This window comes from Giraffa tippelskirchi, chromosome 11 (assembly GCF_054371585.1).
Source record: "Giraffa tippelskirchi isolate mGirTip1 chromosome 11, T2T-mGirTip1v1.2.pri, whole genome shotgun sequence".
NCBI lineage: Eukaryota > Metazoa > Chordata > Mammalia > Artiodactyla > Giraffidae > Giraffa > Giraffa tippelskirchi.
The window spans coordinates 58,009,217-58,032,759 of NC_137285.1; the positions used below are offsets into that span (position 1 = coordinate 58,009,217).

The 23,543-nt window shown below is 37.5% G+C and overlaps 1 protein-coding gene and 1 long non-coding RNA gene across 2 annotated transcripts in view; one reads left to right on the forward strand and one right to left on the reverse strand.

Moving 5' to 3' along the window:
- Positions 1-13,867, forward strand: part of LOC145527042 (uncharacterized) — a 120,946-nt gene extending 107,079 nt beyond the window's left edge. Inside the window, exons 5-6 of the long non-coding RNA XR_014069425.1 lie at positions 9,852-9,900; positions 13,501-13,867. This is a non-coding gene — a long non-coding RNA (uncharacterized LOC145527042). The remainder of the gene's footprint in view (positions 1-9,851; positions 9,901-13,500) is intronic.
- Positions 1-23,543, reverse strand: part of NR3C2 (nuclear receptor subfamily 3 group C member 2) — a 418,452-nt gene that overhangs the window by 257,943 nt on the left and 136,966 nt on the right.

A 23,543-nucleotide genomic window follows, 5' to 3' on the forward strand; every position in this document is an offset into this window, starting at 1 on the left:
AGTGACTTAGCTAATGAAAAAACAAACCTATAAAAACATACATTTCCACATTTCATGTGCTAAAGATTCATAACTGCCTAGTTATCTTTCAACATCTTTTATCCTTAATTATTATCTATGATCTCTGTTGAATATCTCAACTCAAACCAATTAACAAAAATATCTGTGCCAATTTGAAAAGAGTCCATTTAGTTTCTAATTCACGAAAATATGTAGATAGTATAACTTAAAATAATATTCCTATACATATATTAAAAAGGTACACAGTCTATATCCACTAGAATAGCTGAAATTAAAAAGTCAGATGACACGAAATGTTGGTGAGGATGTAAAGAGGGAAAAAAAAAACCTCTGATTCTGGAGGGAATGTAAAATGCTATGACTGCCTTAGGAAAGAGTCTGGCAGGTACTTAGAGGACTAAACACATCCCTGCACTATCACCCAACAATTCCCCTACCAGTTATCTATCCAAGAAAATGAAAACGCGTCCAGAGAAAGCCCTTTACAGCACACGATAGAAGCTTCATTCTAAACAGACAGAAGCTGGAAACAGCCTAGGCGTCTATTAACAGAAGAGGTCAACTATTGGTGTATTTGGAGGATGGCATTGTTGTTTAGTTGTTAAGTCCTGTCTGACTCTTTGTGACCCCATGGACTGTAGCCCGCCAGGCTCCTCTGTCCGTGGGACTCTCCAGGCAAGAATCCTGGAGTGGGCTTCCGGTTCCTTCTCCAGGGGGTCTTCTTGATTCAGGGATTGAACTCATGTCTCCTGTGTCGTCAGGTGGATTCTTTACCACTAAGTCACCAGGGAATCCCTTGGACAATGGCATAATATGTCACAATAAAAAGAGCTATTTTTTTCACACAACATGAATAAATCTGAAAAACATTATGACAAGTGGACCAAGAATATACTGTAGGACTCCACTGATAGGAAGTTCAAGAACACATAAAGCTTATCTATGGTGAAACAAAATAAAGCAAAACAAAACTCAGAGCAGGGACTGCCTCTGGAAGAGAGTAAGGGGAAAGAATGACTGAGGTGATGGATGCTGCTTGTTACTTTTAGAATTTATAGGTTTTCTTTTTGACTGAAACAAAGAAATGGAATAAAAGAAGAATAAATTAATTGCTAATTGAGTTTCCTCTTTACTAGCAATCATACAGCTAGTTTAAAAATCAGTAATAGAGACTTGAGATACTGAGATATGACAAGATGATCAAAAGATTTGTGTAGATGTCTTAGAACAAATGTGTCTCTCCTCACCCACTGTCAACTTATCAGAGTTCAGCAAGGCACAGACATTCTAGTTTTTCTGCTGCAAAGACATTACAAATGCTATTACAATATGTTATGTCTCTCATAAGGGCTTTCATATTTAGAATTAATCCATAATGACTAAGCAACCTGTATATAATATTGTCATTAATTTACCATTTCTTGCAGTTCTTGGGTAGTCAGTGAAATGATAAAATAAAAATTTTCTCATTCATGAAAGAGTGAAAAAAGTGCAAAGTATTTTTGATGTCAATGGCATAATTTAAAATTCTGGTACATATACACTGAAAAGAGAAATAATAAGTCATTCATTTTCCACCTAATTAATTTGGAATTTTGCTTAACTTTTTCTCAAGTTTTGTTTTAGACTGAATATCCCTGGAATCTGAAATGAAATAAAGTTTTTCTCCTCTACTCCCCTCAATTAAAAAAAACAATAAGAATCTTCTGTACAGGGAGCTCTGCTCAGTATTCTGTAATAACCTAATTGGGAAAAGAATTTGAAAAAGAAAAGATGTATGTGTATGTTTAACTGAATCACCTTGCTGTACACCTGAAACTAACACAACATTAATCAATTATACTCCAATATAAAATACAAATGTAAAAAAAAAAAACCTCCACAATTTTCTTTTAAAGCCAGTGAGTAAGCAGCCATAGTCAAAAGAGGCTGGCAGAGGCCGAAAAGCAGCTTTTCCCAGGGGATCTAGAGTCCCACCTGGTGCCGCCTACTCCCAGGCATGGCACACTGGGATGGGTGGTCAGGGGTAAAGCTGCAGATCCACGCAGAGCCCACTTGATCCTTTTGTCAGGTCTCCCGTTCTTTCTTTAAACATGATACAACTTTCAAGACTCCTCTGAAAATCTCCAAAATGAAGAAAAGGCTATTTGGAGGAACTTTAGGACAACCTTGATCTATAATCATCCACATAAGAGCTCCTTGCTAATAGAGCAAAACAGCACATTCTTTACATATGAGCCTGTATGCCTCGGAGCTTGGAAAAAGCTGGTGCTTACAGGCAGTTAACTCAATTTGAGGATGTGAAATTAAAGACAAGTTACTAGTATGAAAACAGGTGAACATTCTTTTAAGATTATGAATATTTCATAAAAATTCGTGGAAGTTACAGATTCAATATGTGTGCTGACTATTCTAGATGCTTTATTTTAAAGCTAAGAGAGCGACTGCTCCCAGAGTTCTCAGAGAAGGCAGATTCGCAGGAGCTGGAGGGCCAGGGAAGGGGTGCTGAGGGTCGACTAACAACAGGACAGCAGTTGATTCTATTTTACAGTGAGTCCATGAGAGCCATCTGGCCCACAGTGCACGCCGTATCACTGCCTTGCATTTGTCTGCATAGCACTTCACAGTTTAAGATGCATTTTCACAAACTGAGTTATTGTTCTGCTGCCTATCACCAACTGTTCTAGGCAATATCACCTACCTTTTCCCCTGAAAGGGGACATAAATTAAGTAACTGTCCAGAAGGAAGAGGTAGAATAGAGACTCAGACATAGAGACTTTTTCTGGATTCTAGTGCATTTGACTCAGAATGTTCTTCCTTCTGTTATGCATTTCTTAAGTTCCTCTTGCTGGCATGTTGGGACTTAGGAGAGAAGACAACTCTTTTGATTTTTTTTTTTTTTTTTTTTTTAAGAAATGACTTTTTTTTTTTAATTTTTAGTTTTGGCCATGTCCTGCAACTTGTGGGATCTTAGTTCCCCAACCAGGGATTGAACCCAGGCCTTGGCAATGAGAGGGCAGAGTCCTAATCACTGATCACCAGGGAATTCCCTTCTTCTGGTTGATTTTTAAGACAGACACCTGGGGCACCTTAGTTTTTCTGCCTGCCAGCGTTGGAACTGGGGTGACAAGATGCCACGGTATCAAGGAGCCTAGATCACATAAAAATTTTGGGAATTGTGGATGAGTCTCATCCGATCAGTTGAAATCCTGAATGCAACAAAAGACTGACTTCCCTTGAGCAACAGGGAATTCTGCCAGCCTTCAGACTTAAAACCGCAACCTTAGCTCTGCCTGGGTTTCCAATCTGATTTTGGATTTAATAGTCTATGTAATCATACCAGCTAATTCCTTAAAATCAACCAACCAATCAGTACACACACACACACACACACAATTGGATCTGTTTCTCTAGAGAACCCTGATGAATACAAAAAGCTTTTCCCCTCTGCTAAAGTGTGAAAACACATGCAAACATAATAAATTCATACCTCATATATATCAATATGTATCTTCTAAGATTAAGAACATTCCCCTACATATACATGATTCTATTATCACACCTAAGAGAACTGGCTTTAATTCAATAGTATCTAACATGTAGTTAATATTACAATTGTCCCGGCTGTCCCCAAAATGTCTTTTGTACTTTGCTTTGTTAAGGACCCAACCAAGGACTATTCACTGCCTTTGGAAAAAGCCATCATTTTTCAGGAAACAGACTTGGTAAATGGGGTCCAAAATCCGGTCTGCAAGCTGTTTTTTACGAGAATTCTACATAAGGTGATGCTGGGAATTCTTTATCGTGTCACGTCAGAAAACATAAAACATATCAGGTTATTTCATCTCTGATGATAAGCATTAACAATTTTAAACAACAACAGAAAAATCAATACCAAGTATACACCCTTTCTGGCCCAGATTCTGTTACAATTATTTACCAAATACTTTTAAGGAACTTGCATTTCATACAACCTACAGAAACGGCTGGCCATGATCCCGTGATTAAGATATGGGTGTGCTAAGTCGCTTCCGTCACGTCCGACTCTGACCCCATGGACTGTAGCCCGCCAGGCTCTTCTGTCCATGTGCTTCTCCAGGCAAGAGTACTGGAGTGGGTTGCCATGTCCTCCTCCAGGGGATGCTCCCCACTCAGGGACCAAACTTGCATCTCTTACATCTCCTGCATTGGCAGGCAGGTTCTCTTACCACTAGCACCACCTGGGAAGCCCCCCAAGAAAGGTAAAGAATCTGAAAAATGTGTGTATGTGTATGCGTAACTGAAGGCATAACTGAATCACTTTGCTATACACCTGAAACTGACACAGCACTGTAAATCAACTATGCCCCCAAAAACTTAAATAAAAAGATCTTCAGACTTTAAAGTAAAAATTTGCAAATAAAGATAATTCACCTCAAAGGCCTTGCTTATTCAAATAATTGTTGGGGAAGAACCAGGAGCGAGGTTAGTCTGTCACTCTCCTACTCACTCTTAAGAAAACCAGATCCCTGTCACTTCCCTTCTTTAGTTTTCTGTACAATCCTTACTTTGTTTTTGTTTGTTTTTTGTTGTTTGGAATTTTTTTTAAAAGCTCAAGAACAATTTTATATTCCAGATCTCTTGGGAAATAAAATTCCTAAATGGAGCTTACTAAATTTTGTAGTGGAAACTAAAGCCCAACCATCTCTTTCTTAGGATGCTAATGGGTTTTTTGTTTGTTTTTCACTTTTTAAAAATAACAACATGAGTGTTTCATACTCTGATGCAAGTAAAATGAATTTCTATATTCCACCTTCCTTTCTGCTCATACTTGAAAATTCAGAAGAAATTCAGGAAAAATACTAAGCGAAGTAAAAAATGAAAAGACTATTAAATGAAACATTCTGAGACATAAGCTTCTTGATTTTAGTGAACTGAAGAAAACACAGTTTTACTTTAAGATGTACACCGAGGGTCTGCCAGCCCAGGTATATTTTGTCATCACTTTCTACATAGCACCTCCACACATGTGTTTCACTTATAAACATTTAAATATGAACTTGAAATACAAGTGCCAAGATGAATTTTGAATCAGTGGTGTCTGTCTCTTCCTCTTGTTGGCTGTTATACAGCAATGATGAGAACTGTACCTGGAGGCCTCTCTCCTTATTCATTCTTAACTTTTTATAGTAAGTCAAGGAAATATTTGCACTTGCAATTCTTGAGGGAGCATATTTATTTTAACACTGAAAGTCACCCATAAACATTTGCATAATTGGGGGAAGGGAGGGATTTAATATACTTTCAAAACAGAGATAAAATTACCCAGTTAATAAAAAAGAAAAATTGAGAGAAAAGAGAACACATTTGATCTTTTCCAAAGGCATCAAAGTCAAGGAAAGGTAAGTAGAATACTTTTCTTAGCATCATCACCTATACATTTATTGATTATGTTGAAACAAACTGTGATCACTTTGTACAAAATTCTTAACACCTGTCTTTTGAGACATCATAATTCTTGGTTATAAAATATTATGCATATTCTATAGCTCAGTTAAACTTCCTTAAAATCAGGAACTCTGTTGTATGCATTTGTGAATCCACCCCCTCCTGTACCCTCTCTAACTTATCTAAGTGAATTTTCAAGTAAATAGGTTTATCATTCCTAAATCTGAAGACAACTCTATTATGAATATTCCCTCCAACATATCCTGAACTTTAAATACCAAATTACTATTAACTGGACACACTTTTTTTTTTTGCTGCTTTGGGAAATCATTTAAGAGTTTATTTTTATACAATAATGATTATGAAATATGACTGAACACAGAGCCATCTGAATTCCCTTGGGGGAACACAATATAACTCATTTTCAATGTTTCTCACTTTCTCATTTCTGGCCTAGGAATGTGAAAGTGTTAGTCACTCAGTCATGTCATGTCCGACTCTTTGTGACCTCATGGACTTGAGCCCACCAGGCTCCTCTGTCCTGGAATTCTCTAGGCAGGAATACTGGAGTGGGTTGCCATTCCCTTCTCCAGGGGATCTTCCCAACCCAGGGATTGAACCCAGGTCTACTGCACTGCAGGCAGATTCTTTACCATCTGAGCCACCAAGGAAGCCCAATGTTTAAGCCCCCCAAATAAGGAAATACATTAATAAAAGAAGTTTATATTTTCGAATAAGTTCTAACAGATGGTTTCCGAACACATACCATAGATTTAAATGCATAATTTCACCCTATAAATATGCTGCAAATCATTAAAAATAGATCACAGCACATATGCCTTATGGGGCAAATGAAATGATAAAAGCAATTCTGTAGTAGATAAACTCATAAGAGATAATATTTGTTTACAACTATGTGTCCCTTTCAATAAAATGAGTGGATTAAATGTGATAGGTTTTGACATAGTTCTATTCCAAACATAGTAAAAGAGCAAAGATTTTCCTTTTAACAAATATTTTGTGACAGATTAGGGTTTTTGAATTTAAATTTATATTGCTCCCTCATTAATAAGAAACCAAGTTATATTTAAACACTAGGATAATTTGTTATTGTATTATATTAGGTAAAAAAATAAAATAAGATAAAACTTGGCAAAGCCAAATGACAACTATCTTTGAAGGAATTTTCCTTCTTAAGATAGTTTTTTCTGTTGAATTCTCTGTTGCAGCATTTTTGACAATTGCAGATCTAACTTATGATTGCAGTTAAAATGTATTGTCTACTAGAATGGAAAAATTAAATAGCAAGTGAAGAAATTAATCAGTTATTTTGTATTATATTTCTATCATACTTTATAATTTTCAACGTAATTGCCTGAAGTTTTAACTTACAGATTAACAGGAGGATGAAAAAGAGACTGGTAGGTAACAGTTGACAAATGAAGAGACTCAGAATGTGAAATCTGTGCATGACAAAGAACAACTACTAAAATATCTTTTACATGAAAATCACATAAATGGATAAAGAAGATATGGTATATATATACAATGAAAGACTACTCATCCATAAAAAAGAATGAAATAATGCCATTTGGAGTTACATAGGTGGACCTATATATTATCATATTAAGGAAGTAGGTCAGAAAGACAAATATTAATACCATATGAGATCACTTACATTTTGTCGTTGTTTAGTCACTAAGTTGTATACAACTCTTTGTGACCCCATGGACTGCAGCCCACCAAGTCCTCTGTCTATGGGATTTCCCAGGCAAGAATACTGGAGTGGGTTGCCATTTCCTTCTCCAGGGGACCTTCCTGCCCCAGGGATCAAACTCACGTCTCCTGCATTGGCAGGCAGAGTCATTACTGCTACGCTACCAGGTGGCTCATCACTTTTACATGGAATCTAAAATATGGTACAAATGAACCTATCTATGAAACAGAAGCAGATTGACATAAAGAACAGACTTGTGGTTGCCAAGGACAGGGGGTGGGGGAAGGTTGGATCAGGAGTTTGGGACTAGCAATTGTAAACTATTATATACAGAATGGATAAACAACAAGGTCTTGTATAGCACAGGGAACTATATTCAATGTCCTGTGGTAAATCATAATGGAAAAGGACATGAAAATGAATGTGTGTATACATATATATGCACACACATATATATATATGTATAACTGAATTACTTTGTTGTACACCAAAAGCTAATACAACATAGTGAATCTACTATGCTTCAATAAAAAAACGATGCAGTGTTTAAAAGATACAGTATCTAATAGGTACATTGCAGATTTAAAAGATGAAAAGAGTTCCCAAGATGAATGTTGGTGACAGGAGCATACTGCCAATGTATTTAATACCACTGAACTGTACACGCACAAATGGCAAAAATGATAAATTTTATGTTTGTGTACTTAACCACAATAAAGAAATTTGGGGGAAAGGGTATAGTGTTTTTATAAGCAGGAACAGACTTCAGAAATCTTCAAACAACCTTGGAAGACCATGGGAATTGTTCAAGTTCACATGTAGTGATGTGGTATGTGAATTTAAATAATCTGATTCCTTATTGATCTCTTATCACAATGATTATGAAACTCACAGAATGTGTCAAGTGAACACCTAAATGACACTACTTGACCATCACGGGCACTTAAACGATACAAGTTTAATAAGCCAGAAATGAACAAACAGAAATATTAGGTTGGCCAAAAAGTTCATTTGGGTTTTTTCCATACATCCTTGGAAAAACCAAACTAACTTTTTGGCCAACCCAATATAAAGATTTTGCATGGTGGGGTGGCAGGTGGGGTGGAGGAGAAAATTAGAAAAGGGATCACAGGGCTTATAAAAATACTGTCTCTGTCTCTAAGAATTATAAATAAATGTGATATGATTCACCCACATTAATAACTGAAATGGTTCTTTTAACAAAAATTAACAAAAAACGTTTTGAGCTACCTCCTAAAATACCAGAATAGACTTATGCCAGAATTATATTATTTCATTCCCATACATTTTAATCTCTTCTATTGCATAAATCCTCAGTTCCTCTTACTATCTCATTTCATCATACTTGCCTAGCAAAACTCTAACCCTACTATAATCCAAGTCTCCACCCACCAATTCTACCCCTGCATCCAGGCTGCTGAACACGGCTAGATAAAAGTCCAAGAAGATGGATCTCATTTTAATTTCAAGATTGACCAATGCATGGGAACCTTCAGTGCAGCTCACCAATCTCCTCAGATGCCCAGAGCAGTTTCCTATTCTAGCTGCTCTTACATAGACATAGCCAACTAATTCGCCCTTTCCCTTTAACTAAGAAGACACAGGCATTTGGAAGAGACCGCTTGTAGGTGTCTACCAGGGCTATCTGCCACCTGCATTCATGGACTCCACCTTCCCTCATGTTTCCACAGAGGCCCCAAGGATGCTTCTGATTAATGCTGAGTGTCAGTGTCCCCTGGTGCTCCAGCTCCCCACATCTTCATGCCTGCTCAGAAATGAATCTGAACCTCAGTTTGCACCTTTAGGTTCACTGCCATTAGCACACAAGGATGCAATCATTTTTCTTTTTAAAGAAACACACTCTGACTCCATTTCCCCAGCCAGCTACCACCAATGTCTCTGCTTGCCTTCACAGCAAAACTTAGGAGAAAATCCCGATGCTCTGGGTCTCCAATTTCTCTCCTCCCTTACTCTTGTGAACTCTCTGAACATGATCAGTTATGCTCTCACCATGGTCACCAATGACCCTCACATTCCAAGTCTACTGGATGATTCTCAGTTCCTACCTTATCTGACCTATAACCTGCAGCATCAGACATATCTGATCACTCTCTTCTTGAAACGTGTACTTCACCTGCTTTCCCACATCATGCCCTTTAACCGTCTTTTTTCCCTTTATTTTTATTTATTTATTTGGCTGCACCAGGTCTTAGTTGCAGCACATGGGATCTTTGATCTTCGTTGCAGCATGTGGGATCTAGTTCCTTGACCAGGAATTAAACCTGAGCCCTCTCCATTGGGAACTTGGAGTCTGAGCCTCTGGATCACCAGGGAAGTCCTTTATTTGCCTTCTAATGCCAGGCTATGTAGCTTGGGCTCCTTCATCAGCTCCCCACCTTCCCATTCTGTTCGATTACCCCTGACCTTTTCTGTACTCTCTTGGTAACCTCATCCATCTCTATTCTCAGGACTCTCAGACTTCTATCTTCAAAGCCAATCTCTCCCCAGATCCTTAAATCCAACTGCCCACTCAATGCACCTACTTAAATGCCTAACAGGTACTTCAAACATAACATACCAAAAAAAAAACAAACAAAACACTTTTCCCCTCTAAATCTGCAGCAGCCTTCCCCACCTCAATTAACTGTATCTCTGTTCTTCCAGGTGCTGAAGCACAAGCCTCAGAGTCATGGTCTTCTCTCTCACACCCCAGGTCAGCAAATCCAATCAACTGTACCATCAGAATAGATCTGGAATTTGGTCACTTCTTACCACCTCCATCGATACCACCATGTCCAGACGATCATCCAGGCAATTACTGCAATAGTGTCCTAACAGGTTTTCACACCTCTGTCCTCATCCCCTAGAATCAGGAGCAGCCACAGTCATCCTGTGACACTATCATTCATTTGTTCAGAAGTTCTCAATATTTTCCTACCTTGCCCAATTACCTGTCCAAGTCCTACTAATGGCTAACAAGAGCCTGTGTGATAAGGCCCATCACTTAGTCTGCAACAGCCACGCTGGTCTCCATAATGAATGTGCCAAGTCACTCCTGCCCAGGGCTTTCGGACTCACTGTTCACTCTGCCTGGAGTGTCCTTCCCTAAAGGTTACATGACTGTCTCCTTCACCTCCTTCGGGAAGTTGCTGAAATGGCAATTTCTCTATAAAGTCACTACTGACCACTCTTCCTAAAGCAGTACATGGGCACATGTGCACACACACATGTTCAGCAATCACTACTTTGAACATACCATGTTTTCATTTTTTTATTTGGCTTGTCCCTTCATAGTATATTGAGACAGCTTTCCCTGGGTCATGAAACCAAGTTGTAAATTTTCAGGAATTTTGCCAATTGGTTGTTACAAGACAGCTATTATCAAAAATTATTAAATTTAAATTATTAAATTAAAAAAATTAAAAATTAAATTAATAAATTAAAATTATTATTATTAAAAATTTCTATCAACTTAGAAATAACTGCATTTAAAAAAGTAATAAGTACTCCAAACTCATTCCTTCCTAAGCAGTAGAGTCTACCTCCTAAATATTTCTGGAATCAAAAAATTTCTTTCCATCATGAGTCCTAGCTATCATCATTTTTTGCCCAGACTACATAAGAGCTTTCTACACACACACACACACACATACATATATATGTACATATACACATACAAGAGCTTCCTACACATACACACACATCTCTCACCCCCAAGATATTTATTACAATGTAAATTTTATGGCCTGTAAGTCTTTAAAATACATTGCTAGATTCAACAATCTGCATCCCCTTTGTGGCTTTAGCCACCACAATCTTTCTTCTGTCCTAATGCAAACAACCCCTCCCAGCTTAACACCACTTTTGTGTACTTAACTCATACATGTCCTTCGGGAGCAGAATTCCTATATGTCCTTGGAGGCTCCAATTAGGGTAAATTCTTTTAATGCACATTTTTGTAGTAGTCTAAGCTTTATAACTCTGATAAACCAAATGATGTTGACGAGTATTTATTTACTGTATAATTTTCTTTCTAAACTCTTAAGTAATAAACACAGAAATCTTATCTGTCCTGTTCAAATCTATATTCCCAGCAACTAGCCCACAGTGTAGTACATCACAAGTTCTCAATAATAGAGCTTCAATCACAAAAATGTAACATTTTTCTGTTACCAAAAATAAAGAATAGCTTTCAAGTTATATGAGCTTCCCTGGTGACCAGACGATAAAGAATTCACTTGCAATGCAGGAGATACGGGTTCAATTCCTGGGTTGGGAAGATCCACTGGAGAAGGAAATAGCTACTCACTCCTGTATTCTTGTCTGCAGAATTCCATGGAGAGAAGCCTGATGGGCTACAGTCCATGAGGTCACACAGAGTTGTGCATGCCTAAGCAACTAACACTTACACACTTTCAAGTTATATATCGTTATTTATAAATAAAACTTCTATATAAAACTTAGAATCAGCTAAATATGGTATAGTTTACAAAGCAAGACTCTTAAAGCTATTAACTTTCCACAAACTATATAATAAGCCACAAAGATAGAAGTGCTATCTTTTCAACGCTTAGTCTACTAAAATGGCAAGCTTTTACAGGAGCACTTCTTACACATAAACATAGAAAAGAAAAAAAACTCACTGCTTCCTAATTATTTTACTCCATTTTCCTCTATGTTCTTTGGGTGGAGATATTATATAACCACATGCTACTCAGCCCCTTTTCTCAGTAACGTCACCTTCACTGCTTGAAACCAGCTATGGTGGGAGTATTTACACCACAGAAATCAGCAAACACTAGGAATCAGGCCTTTCTTCACCTCCAGAGAGCCAGCGTTAAACACTCACCATGATGAGCTCTGCACTAATGCCTGACTCTGCTTTACAATAGTTTAGAGTTAGGACAGTGCTCGGAACAAGCAGGCATTAAAACAATGAAGGGACACTAGAATGAGCTTCCCTGAAAGTCATTTGCAAAAGTATAAGCAGCAGAAATAAACTGCAAAACTACAGTGTATTCTCTTTGACAAGTTATATACAGTTTTATATGTACTCTATTAAACAACATCCCATTAATTCAAATAAATGTCTCATAAAACGATGATTCAACTAGGCTACAGTTAGCATTTTCCCAAACAAATAATCAGACATTTAAAAGAACTACATTCTTGCCACAGAGTTTTGTTTAGTTTGCATTTCAGCAAATTTATAGAGACTTTTCTACAAAAAAAGCATACGTTTTTAGTTAAAAATATATGATAATTAAATATTACAGAATTTTTTCTTTTTTTTTTTTTTTTACTGTTGGAATGATTCACCTTTGAGCTACCGGCAGCTGTAAGCATAAACAATAAGTGCATCATTAACCCAAAACAAATGAAATTAACATGTTTCAAAGGCAAAAAATAGTAAATGGTCCTCTTAATTACCTGTTCAAATGACCTGGGACTTTCTTTTACTACCAACTGCGAGGAATAAGCCATACCAAAATAAGATAAAATATGATGGATATGTTACCAAGGAAAGGAAAAATTTCAGTCTTTAGAAAGTCCTTGGGCTACAGTTCAATGACATTTATCTTGTAATTAGTAAGCAGATTTATTATGATCTATTAAAAAAACCCTATAAAACATGGTCACTTTTAACATATCTATGCTTAGTCCTAAAGAACTCCAAATGTATAACAAGTCCATTTCACTCAGTGAAAGCTTTGATATATAAAAATATTTTTAAACCATCCAACATGTTATATTTGCAAGAAAAGTGACCTAGTGGACAACAATAAAATAAAATACTAGACTTTGTATTGATTAAAAAATCGTTCAATTTACATTTTGCAAACTAAAAAGAACCAGCAAAACACTTACATAAATCTAGCTAAAAGCTAAACTCCTTTGAAATCTGAGGACAAACCTGGGGTTTATTCTTGGTTTAAAAATGAAAGAACAATGAACTTAAATGGCGTGGCCAAGACTACACAGTTAGGAAGGTACAAAAATGGGACACTGTTTCAGCCCTGAATTCTTTGCTGTTTCTATTATGCTCTGCCGAGTTTCCAACTGTTTTTCATATTCCAGTTTTTAAACTTTATTTGCTTTGACCATCCTTGCTGCAGCCTGGCCTTCCCCTTCTTCTGTGCACTCTGTTTTGCAAACTAGTAAACACACCCCCAGGCAAAGCAATTTTCTTGCTGAGCTCAACGGTAAAAACTCAGATCCTGAAATTCTATGGCTAGCCTTTTTTTTTTGCTAGCACATTCTTGTAGGTTGTATGGAAATGGCTAATATACCCTGCATCTTCCATCTTTTCTAGGAGGAAAGCAAGGGATGGAAGGGTCTCATGTACAAAAGCTGCATATATTCTGACTTCTACTTGAAAGATGTAGTACTTTGTTATAAGAGCGAGTGCCTGGCATTGCAGTTCCAAATCTGACTTAGGAAGCAGACGCTACTGAGAGCAACAGAGTGGATTCAGTTAAAAGTTGAACTGAAGGAACACGTGGGGTAAAGATCTTCCAAAGAAATCTCACATAGTTTGTGATGGAAATGAAAGAGCAAGGCTATGAGGGAGATGAAGCATCCATCTTGCTACATGTCACCAGAAATCAACACAGTTTCAGAGGCAGGTGCATAATTTTTAGCATGATATTAAACTTGGCCATTTTTTAATTCTATAAAAATATTATCATCCTTTCAGGCTTAAAATATGAGACCATTTCACATTTAAGAGTTTTCTTCAGTATCAGTCATGGAAAAGATGTTATGGGCTCATTACATACATGGTTTTGGGCTTCCCTGGAGGCTCAATGATAAAGAATCTGTCTGCCAATGCAGGAGACATGGGTTCAACCCCTGAGTCAGGAAGATCCCCTGGAGAAGAAAATGGCAATCCATTCCAGTATTCTTGCCTGGGAAACCCCATGGACAGAGAAGCCTGGCGGGCTACAGTCCATGGGGTCAAATGGTCGTACATGACTCAGTGACTAAAACAACAATGCACATAGTTTTACATGTTTTCCCGCAAATGGCCTATAAATAAAATTATATTTTACATCTATTTTTAAAATGTATACAGTAATGACACCTGAGTACCTAAAGCCTTCATTCTGTACAGTATTTTACAGAAATATAATACTATAGAACTATCTACATGTCCATATAGTTTAAACATGATCTTGGGGTTATTAATAATCACTTGCAAACAGTTCTGTAATTTCCTAGAAAGGATAACTGATTTTAGAGATAATGTCCACATTGGTTCTAAAGCAAAAACTTAGTTTCTGACTTCTTAATAATCCAGGAGATTCTAAAAGAAAAATTAAAATCCAAAGCCATTTATTGCCACTCATTTGTAAAAACAATTGCAAATTCTATACCTATTTCTTTTTTCGGCCACACCAAATGGCATGCAGGATTTTAATTCCCTAGTCAGGGATGGAACTTGTCTCCCTGCAGTGGAAGCTCAGAGTCTTAACTACTGGACTGCCAGGGAAGTCCCTCTATGTCTATTTCTGACATCAAAATAAATCACAATATTCTCACAACTAAGGAAACAAACATCCAATAATGACACAGACTCTTCAGTGCACACAGTAAATACCTTGAGTGCTTTACACAGTGACAAGGATGTAAAATCTCCATTACGGAAAATTCTAACACTGAAAACAAGCCTTCTCCAAATATCCTAACTATAAATGACAATGATGTCCTTTTAATGTGGAAAACTTGATTATCTATAACTCAGACAAGTTAAAGTTTTAAATAACCAATGTTTTGACAGGATCAAAGTTGCTGTGAGAATTTATTTTTACGAAATGGCTTTGGCAGTATGTCATAGGACCGGAATAGTTAGGGCCGGTGCTGGATCCCCTCCTACACCCTGGCTCGCCGTTCACTCACTCTGATCAGCCAGTTGCTTACAAAGCCCGACAGGGTCCCCGCGGGGTTGGCTGCGCCCAGCTCCCAGGCACTGTGATGTCTGCTCCATGGGAAGCCACAGGCACTGTGAGGAGCCGACTCAGTGCCAAAGCCTGCCTGTTGTGCAAAATGACCTACAGTCTCACTTCCAAGCTACCAGGTTTGGGTGTTAGTATTCTCAACTACCCAACACCTAGCTTACAACTTGAGATAAAAATTAACTCTTCTGGAAAACTCTGAACCCCTTACTCTATAACTAATAAGTAACGTTTCTTAACAACAATGCTTTTAGGCTGTAAGATCCCGCAACACCTTCTGAATATTTATTCTTGGAATATTTATTCTCAGCTTCTTATAGGGATGTTTTGCTTTCATAGAACTCTGAAAAGTAATGCTGATGGTAATGTAAGTTGTACTACATTTATAAAAACAACTTTATGTCACATACCTTCAAAAATGCTCCCTCTTTGATCTGGCAAGACCCCTTTTGGGAATTTATCTTAAAGTGTCAGAATTCAGGAAAGATTTAAGTACAAAGGTGCACTTTCCACAAGTTATATGAGGAAAAAACCAAATATGAAATTAAATGGTCATAAAGTGAAAACTTAAGTATGATATGATACAGGAGGCATGCCTGCTACGTGCTCAGTGGCTAAGTCATGTCTGACTCTGCGACCCCATGGACTGTAGCCCACCAGACTCCTCTGTCCATGGGATTCTCCAGGCACGAACACTGGAGTGGGTTGCCATTTCCTCCTCCAGGGGATCTACCCGACCAGGGATCAAACTAGCGTTTCCAGGATTGGCAGGCAGATTCTAAAGGCTATATTAGTTTTTTTTCAAGCATTAAAAATATTTTTAAATTGAAAATGCTTATGATGTGGCAATGGAAAAAAGCAGAAAATGACTAAATATAAAACTTAATCACAATTATATTCAATATATGTAAGTTAATACAGACAAAAACACACATACACAGGGAGAAGAGACTGGAAGGAATTTTTAAAATATTTTTAGTGGTTGTTTATTTTGTGGCTGAATAATATTGGCTTGTTTCTCTTTAGGTTGTTTATTTCGTGGCTGAATAATATTGGCTTGTTTCTCTTTAGTTATCTATCTATCTATCTATCTGGCAAAACAAATACAATATTGTAAAGTTAAAAAATAGATAAATAAACTAATTAAAAAAAAATGTTTCATTCCTAGATGCTATGTCTTTTTGCTGCTTTTAAAATGCAGTCTTTCACTGTCTTCCAGCTTGCTTTTGTGGATAGGTAGAAAAGTTATTGAAGTTTAGATGTTTATTTTATAATGATCTCTTTTAACACTTTTTAATTGTTTTCCTTGGGGTTTTTTATGATAGATAGTAATGCTAAAGAAAATAAATTATCTTCTTCTTTTGAAAAAAAAAAAGGAGTTACTATATATAACAATTTTTTAAAACTATATTTATAGTGACCTTCCATTGGGTTTATTACCTCTTTAAGAGGGGAAATTATTTATCTTCTGGGAACTACAATCCATGTAAATGTAGCTCTTAAAAAATATTTATTTTCATTTATTTACTTGGTTGCCTCAGATCTTAGTTGGGTCATGCAGAATCTTTCCTTGCAGTGTAGGATTCTCCAGTTGGAGCTCAGGCTCAGCAGCTGTGTGGCATGGGCATAGCTGCTGCCCAGCATGTGGGATCTCAGCTCCCCTACCAGGGAAGTCCTACAAACGTGGCTTGCATTTGCTGTGCACAAATTTCTAAAGGCACTGACTTGTTACAAGTGCCAATTAATATGGAATATGAGAGAAAAATATTATCTTACACATTTTTACAAAAAGGATAGAGTGGAGAAACTGGCATAATTTAACATAAATGTGTTCACTAGAATCTTTAAGAAATAAAAATCAATAGGTATTTGTGAAATTCTCTTTTTGATTTAAGAACGATAAATTTATAATTATGCTTAGAATTATATCGGTTTTTTATTTACTGATGTGACTCCAATTTTATATATCTACACTTCACATTATATTAGGAAGATGTTCATTTTGAGTCCTGACCCACAACTTAAAAGTCAAATGTTCTCTATTAGTATTTTTAAAAGGAAAATCATAGTCTTATGAATACTTAGGAATTTATTGACCTAAGACACTAGAAATTCAGTTCATGTATTGGAAGGATTTTCATGAAAGATCCTGATCTGAGTGGAAGAAAGAATACTTCAAAATTTTCCAGTTATAAAAACTGAGACAGTATCATCTTAACAGTTTTCTTTGTAATTGCAGTAGCCCAACTAAATATAACTAAACCAGGTTGCTTTGTACCTATTTTGAGTAACTCATAAAAAGGTTAGAAGCTAAATAAAAGAAAATACAATGAGTGTGGTTATAATAAAGTTGCAGAGAAGGTACATGGGGATTTGAGGATGATAAACATACTAATAGATGCAAGCATAACAAAAAAAACTGAGGAAACTAGAAAATGATCTCAAAGAGAAAGGTATTTAGTTTTAATTTTTCCTTAAAATACACATCATAAATCATTTTGGCATTATTTTAAATATATGAACAAATGAAGAAGTGTTATGGTAAAAAATGAAAAATAGTGGATCTATAGGAAAAGTAAAAAAATAAAATAAAATTATGTCTCTTTTTTTTAAAAAGTCTACAATACTGAGATTTTTCTAAACATGATATAATTTTAAAATGCCTACATTTGTTTTCATTTCACAAATTACTCATTTCAAGCCTCTACATGGTTCTACCAAAGACAAACATAAATCCCACTGCAGAATGACAACTAGCTGGTGACACCAGCATCGTAACAATCACATTAATCTTCCTATACACTCCATTATTAACCAGAGAAGACAACATATCTCCAAGAAGGACTAGCTCTCTTTAAACGAATAAAGAAACATTCTACGTGCCTAACTATATAGAAGCCTCTCTTTTTCAAAACTGTTCACAATTTGGTAAATTAAAGACATAAATACATGGCAAAACACCTGCGACAAAAGCCAAATGTTATTTCAAAACTTACATTGGCATGAGAGAAAAAGTCAGAACCGTATTACAGGATCAATGATTACAATGATTTGATGATCAGAGTATAAGATCATGAGTATAAAAATAAGATTCAGATTACTAGATCATTTGTATAAGCATACATTCACCAAGACAATTCTCTAAAACAAGCATCACGAGGTCTGCTGCTGTGACTAAGCCAGGAGAATGGGGGTGAGTGTGCATTCATGGGGATGGGGCACCATACGGAGTCCATTTCTTCACATCCAAGTCTCTCAGCTCTGCTGCCAAAGAGCTGGTCACCCTGAGCAGGCCATCTTGCATCGTGGTATCCTCGCCTGTAAATGATGTCTCTCCATGACTAGATATGATGAGCCACCAAATTACAGGAGGTGAGAGAGAAAGAAAATTGAGTAAAGTTGCAAAGCAGTCTTCGCCTACACGTGTGTTTTAACTTCTCTCTTTTCTCTCTCCACTATATTGTCCCTATGGTTTGCCTTCTCTACAAGAGCCGAGCTGTTACAACACATCACTGTAGTATAGATCACTGAGAAAGACATGACTGGACTTACAGTTACTAGCAGGAAGTTATGACATGTAAAGTACAGAAACTCTGCAAGAAATATGGCTATTCTCTATCACAGGAATAGAGGGGGCCGTTTCACACACATGATTGTCATCTACCAAGTGCGCTATAGCACAAAATCGGTAAGATCAAAACAGATTTATTCATCACGGAGAGAGAACCTAGAATTTCCCTGTTGCTAATTAAGTAAGCAAGCAGGTAGTGAATGGTTTTCCCCCATTACCCTGCCTAGGTAATAATCAGAGTGAGCAACTGATCTCCTTTAATACATTCAAAACGAGATTCTTACAATATAAGATCTAAGATCTTACTTTGTCTGTTAAGTAGGAAATACACATGCATGTGCTACTTTAGCTGCATTGATTCAGATTCTGTAAGCTTTATTTTCCTTTTGTTTCCTGATTATGTAATAATCAGAGTGAGCAACTGATCTCCTTTAATATATTCAAAACAAGATCCTTACAATGTAAGATCTAAGATCTTATTTTGTCTGTTAAGTAGGAAATACACATGCATGTGCTACTTTAGCTGCATTGATTCAGATTCTGTAAGCTTTATTTTCCTTTTGTTCCATGAATCATAGCACTATTAACAAGTTTATGGATGAATTAGTTCAATCCTCCAAAATACACTTAATCTCTAATTTACAATTAAGGTTAGGTATAAACTCCAACTAGCAAGATCACTGAATTCAGACTGTGATAATAACTATATATGTTTCATTTCTAAAACTATGTATTTTTCAAAGCATCTTTGTAAGTTTTAGATAAAGCCTCAAGCTTGCCAGTGTTAGGATTCCAAACTGAACAAGTTCTTTAGGGAAAAGAACTAAAGAGAAGGATATACACAGCTAAAGTTGGTCTAGGAAATAGTGTTTTATTATCATCCATTATTTTCACTGTCTTAGCATGTAAGCTGTCAATCTTTGAGACTTGAGCTTCTCAGGCTTTTTATTTTAGGGCTTGAAAAATTTGACTCCAACTGTTTGTATAACACACAGATTTAAACAATACATTTAGAACAAGGACTGATAAACTTAACCTTTGGGACAGTGAGGCTTCGCCACAACTAACAATATTTACTTTTCATGAAATGAAATTGTGCCACACTGCTGAGAAAGTGTGTAATGCTTACCACTAAATGTAAATATTTGAATTTTTCTTCTAAATGAATATCTTCTTTGTAAATTAATACAAAGGCAAAAATGACCAGAAGACATAAAAGCTCAGTAATACTATCAAGAATACATTATTTATAAAACTTAAATAGATCTTAAATCCTATTAAATACTTTTTTACAGATATAACATGTAAGATAAGTCCATAGTTGAGTAAGGATTTTGTCTGATAATCCCAGTTCTAGATTTTCTATGTAAGGAGAGGCTACATAATGGCAAGAAATGAAATTTAAACTAGAAAAATATGTCAGTGGGGTTAGTACAGTGATCTTTAAGAATTAGGGGTCGCTCAATAAGAATATAAATAAAAATATCAAATTTCCTCAATTCTAAGTCACTATCAATGGTAAGGTGGCCGACAGGGGCTAGGCTGGGCCGGGGGCTGGGGGCGGCGGCCGACAGGGGCTAGGCCGGGCCGGGGGCTGGGGGCTGGCAGTGGTGGTGAGAGGAATTACACAAGGCCCAAGGTAAGAGAAACCCAAGTAAGATGGTAAGTGTTGCAAGAGGGCATCAGAGGGCAGACACACTGAAACTAGAATTACAGAAAACTAGCTAATCTGATCACACGGACCACAGCCTTGTCTATCTCAATGAAACTAAGCCATGCCGTGTGGGGCCACCCAAGACAGATGGGTCATGGTGGAGAGGTCTGATAGAATGTGGTCCACTGGAGAAGGGCATGGCAAACCACTTCAGTATTCTTGCCTTGAGAACCCCATGAACAGTATAAAAAGGCAAAAAGATAGGACACTGAAAGATGAACTCCCCAGGTCAGTAGGTGCCCAATATACAAATGGAGATCAGTGGAGAAATAACTCCAGAAAGAATGATGGGATGGAGCCAAAGCAAAAACGATACCCAACTGTGGATGTGACTGGTGATAGACGCAAAGTCCGATGCTGTAAAGAGCAATATTGCATAGAAACCTGGAATGTGAGGTCCATGAATCAAGGCAAATTGGAAGTGGTCAAACAGGAGATGGCAAGAGTGAACGTTGACATTCTAGGAATCAGCCAACTAAGATGGGCTGGAATGGGTGAATTTAACTCAGATGATCATTATATCTACTACTGTGGGCAAGAATCCCTTAGAAGAAATGGAGTAGCCATCATGGTCAACAAAAGAGTCCAAAATGCAGTACTTGGGTGCAATCTCAAAAACGATAGAATGATCTCCGTTCGTTTCCAAGGCAAACCATTCAATACCACGGTAATCCAAGTTTATGCCCGGACCAGTAACGCCGAAGAAGCTGAAGTTGAACGATTCTATGAAGACCTACAAGACCTTCTGGAACTAACACCCAAAAAAGATGTCCTTTTCATTACAGGGGACTGGAATGCAAAAGTAGGAAGTCAAGAAACACCTGGCGTAACAGGCAAGTTTGGCCTTGGAGTACAGAATGAAACAGGGCAAAGGCTAATAGAGTTTTGCCACGAGAACGCACTGGTAATAGCAAACACCCTATTCCAACAACACAAGAGAAGACTCTACACGTGGACATCACCAGATGGTCAACACCGAAATCAGACTGATTATATTCTTTGCAGCCAAAGATGGAGAAGCTCTATACAGTAAGCAAAAACAAGATCGAGAGCAGACTGTGGCTCGGATCATGAACTGCTTATTGCCAAATTCAGACTTAAATTGAAGAAAGCAGGGAAAACCACTAGACCATTCAGGTATGACCTAGATCAAATCCCTTATGAGTATACAGTGGAAGTGACAAATAGATTTAAGGGTCTAGACCTGACAGAAGGAGTGCCTGATGAACTATGGACAGAGGTTCGTGACATTGTACAGGAGACAGGGATCAAGAAAATCCCCATGGAAAAGAAATGCAAAAAAGCAAAATGGCTGTCTGAGGAGGTCTTACAGATAGCTGGGAAGAGAAGAGAAGCGAAAAGCAAAGGAGAAAAGGAAAGATATTCTCATCTGAATGCAGAGTTCCAAAGAATAGCAAGGAGAGATAAGAAAGCCTTCCTCAGCGATCAGTGCAAGGAAATAGAGGAAAACAACAGATTGGGAAAGACTAGAGATCTCTTCAAGAAAATTAGAGATACCAAAGGAACATTTCATGCAAAGACAGGCTCGATAAAGGACAGAAATGGTATGGACCTAACAGAAGCAGAAGATATTAAGAAGAGGTGGCAAGAATACACAGAAGAACTGTACAAAAAAGATCTTCACGACCCAGATAAGCACAATGGTGTGATCACTCACCTAGAGCCAGACATCCTGGAATGTGAAGTCAAGTGGGCCTTAGAAAGCATCACTACGAACAAAGCTAGTGAAGGTGATGGAATTCCAGTTGAGCTATTTCAAATCCTCAAAGTGATGCTGTGAAAGTGCTACACTCGATATGCCAGCAAATTTGGAAAACTCAGCAGTGGCCACAGGATTGGAAAAGGTCAGTCTTCGTTCCAATCCCAAAGAAAGACAATGCCAAAGAATGCTCAAACTACCGCACAATTGCACTCATCTCACATGCTAGCAAAGTAATGCTCAAAATTCTCCAAGCCAGCCTTCAGCAATACGTGAACCGTGAACTTCTAGATGTTCAGGCTGGTTTTAGAAAAGGCAGAGGAACCAGAGATCAAACTGCCAATATCCGCTGGATCATCGAAAAAGCAAGAGAGTTCCTGAAAAACATCTATTTCTGCTTTATTGATTATGCCAAAGCCTTTGACTGTGTGGATCACAATAAACTGTGGAAAATTCTGAAAGAGATGGGAATACCAGACCATCTGACCTGTCTCTTGAGAAACCTTTATGCAGGTCAGGAAGCAACAGTTAGAACTGGACATGGAACAACAGACTGGTTCCAAATAGGAAAAGGAGTCCGTCAAGGCTGTATATTGTCACCCTGCTTATTTAACTTATATGTAGAGTACATCATGAGAAACGCTGGGCTGGAAGAAACACAAGCTGGAATCAAGATTTCTGGGAGAAATATCAATAACCTCAGATATGCGGATGACACCACCCTTATGGCAGAAAGTGAAGAAGAACTAAAGAGCCTCTTGATGAAGGTGAAGGAGGAGAGTGAAAAAGTTGGCTTAAAGCTCAATGTTCAGAAAACTAAGATCATGGCATCTGGTCCCATCACTTCATGGGAAATAGATGGGGAAACAGTGGAAACAGTGTCAGACTTTATTTTTGGGGGCTCCAAAATCACTGCTGATGGTGATTGCAGCCATGAAATTAAAAGTCACTTACTCCTTGGAAGAAAGGTTATGGCCAACCTAGATAGCATATTTAAAAGCAGAGACATTACTTTGCCAATGAAAGTACGTCTAGTCAAGGCTATGGTTTTTCCAGTGGTCATGTATGGATGTGAGAGTTGGACGGTGAAGAAAGCTGAGTGCCGAAGAATTGATGCTTTTGAACTGTGGTGTTGGAGAAGACTCTTGAGAGTCCCTTGGACTGCAAGGAGATCCAATCAATCCATCCTAAAAGAGATCAATCCTGGGTGTCCATTGGAAGGTCTGATGTTGAAGCTGAAGCTCCAATACTTTGGCCACCTCATGCGAAGGGTTGACTCATTGGAAAAGACCCTAATGCTGGGTAGGATTGGGGGCGGGAGGAGAAGGGGACGACAGAGGATGAGATGGTTGGATGGCATAACCGACTCGATGGTCATGGGTTTGGGTAGACTCCG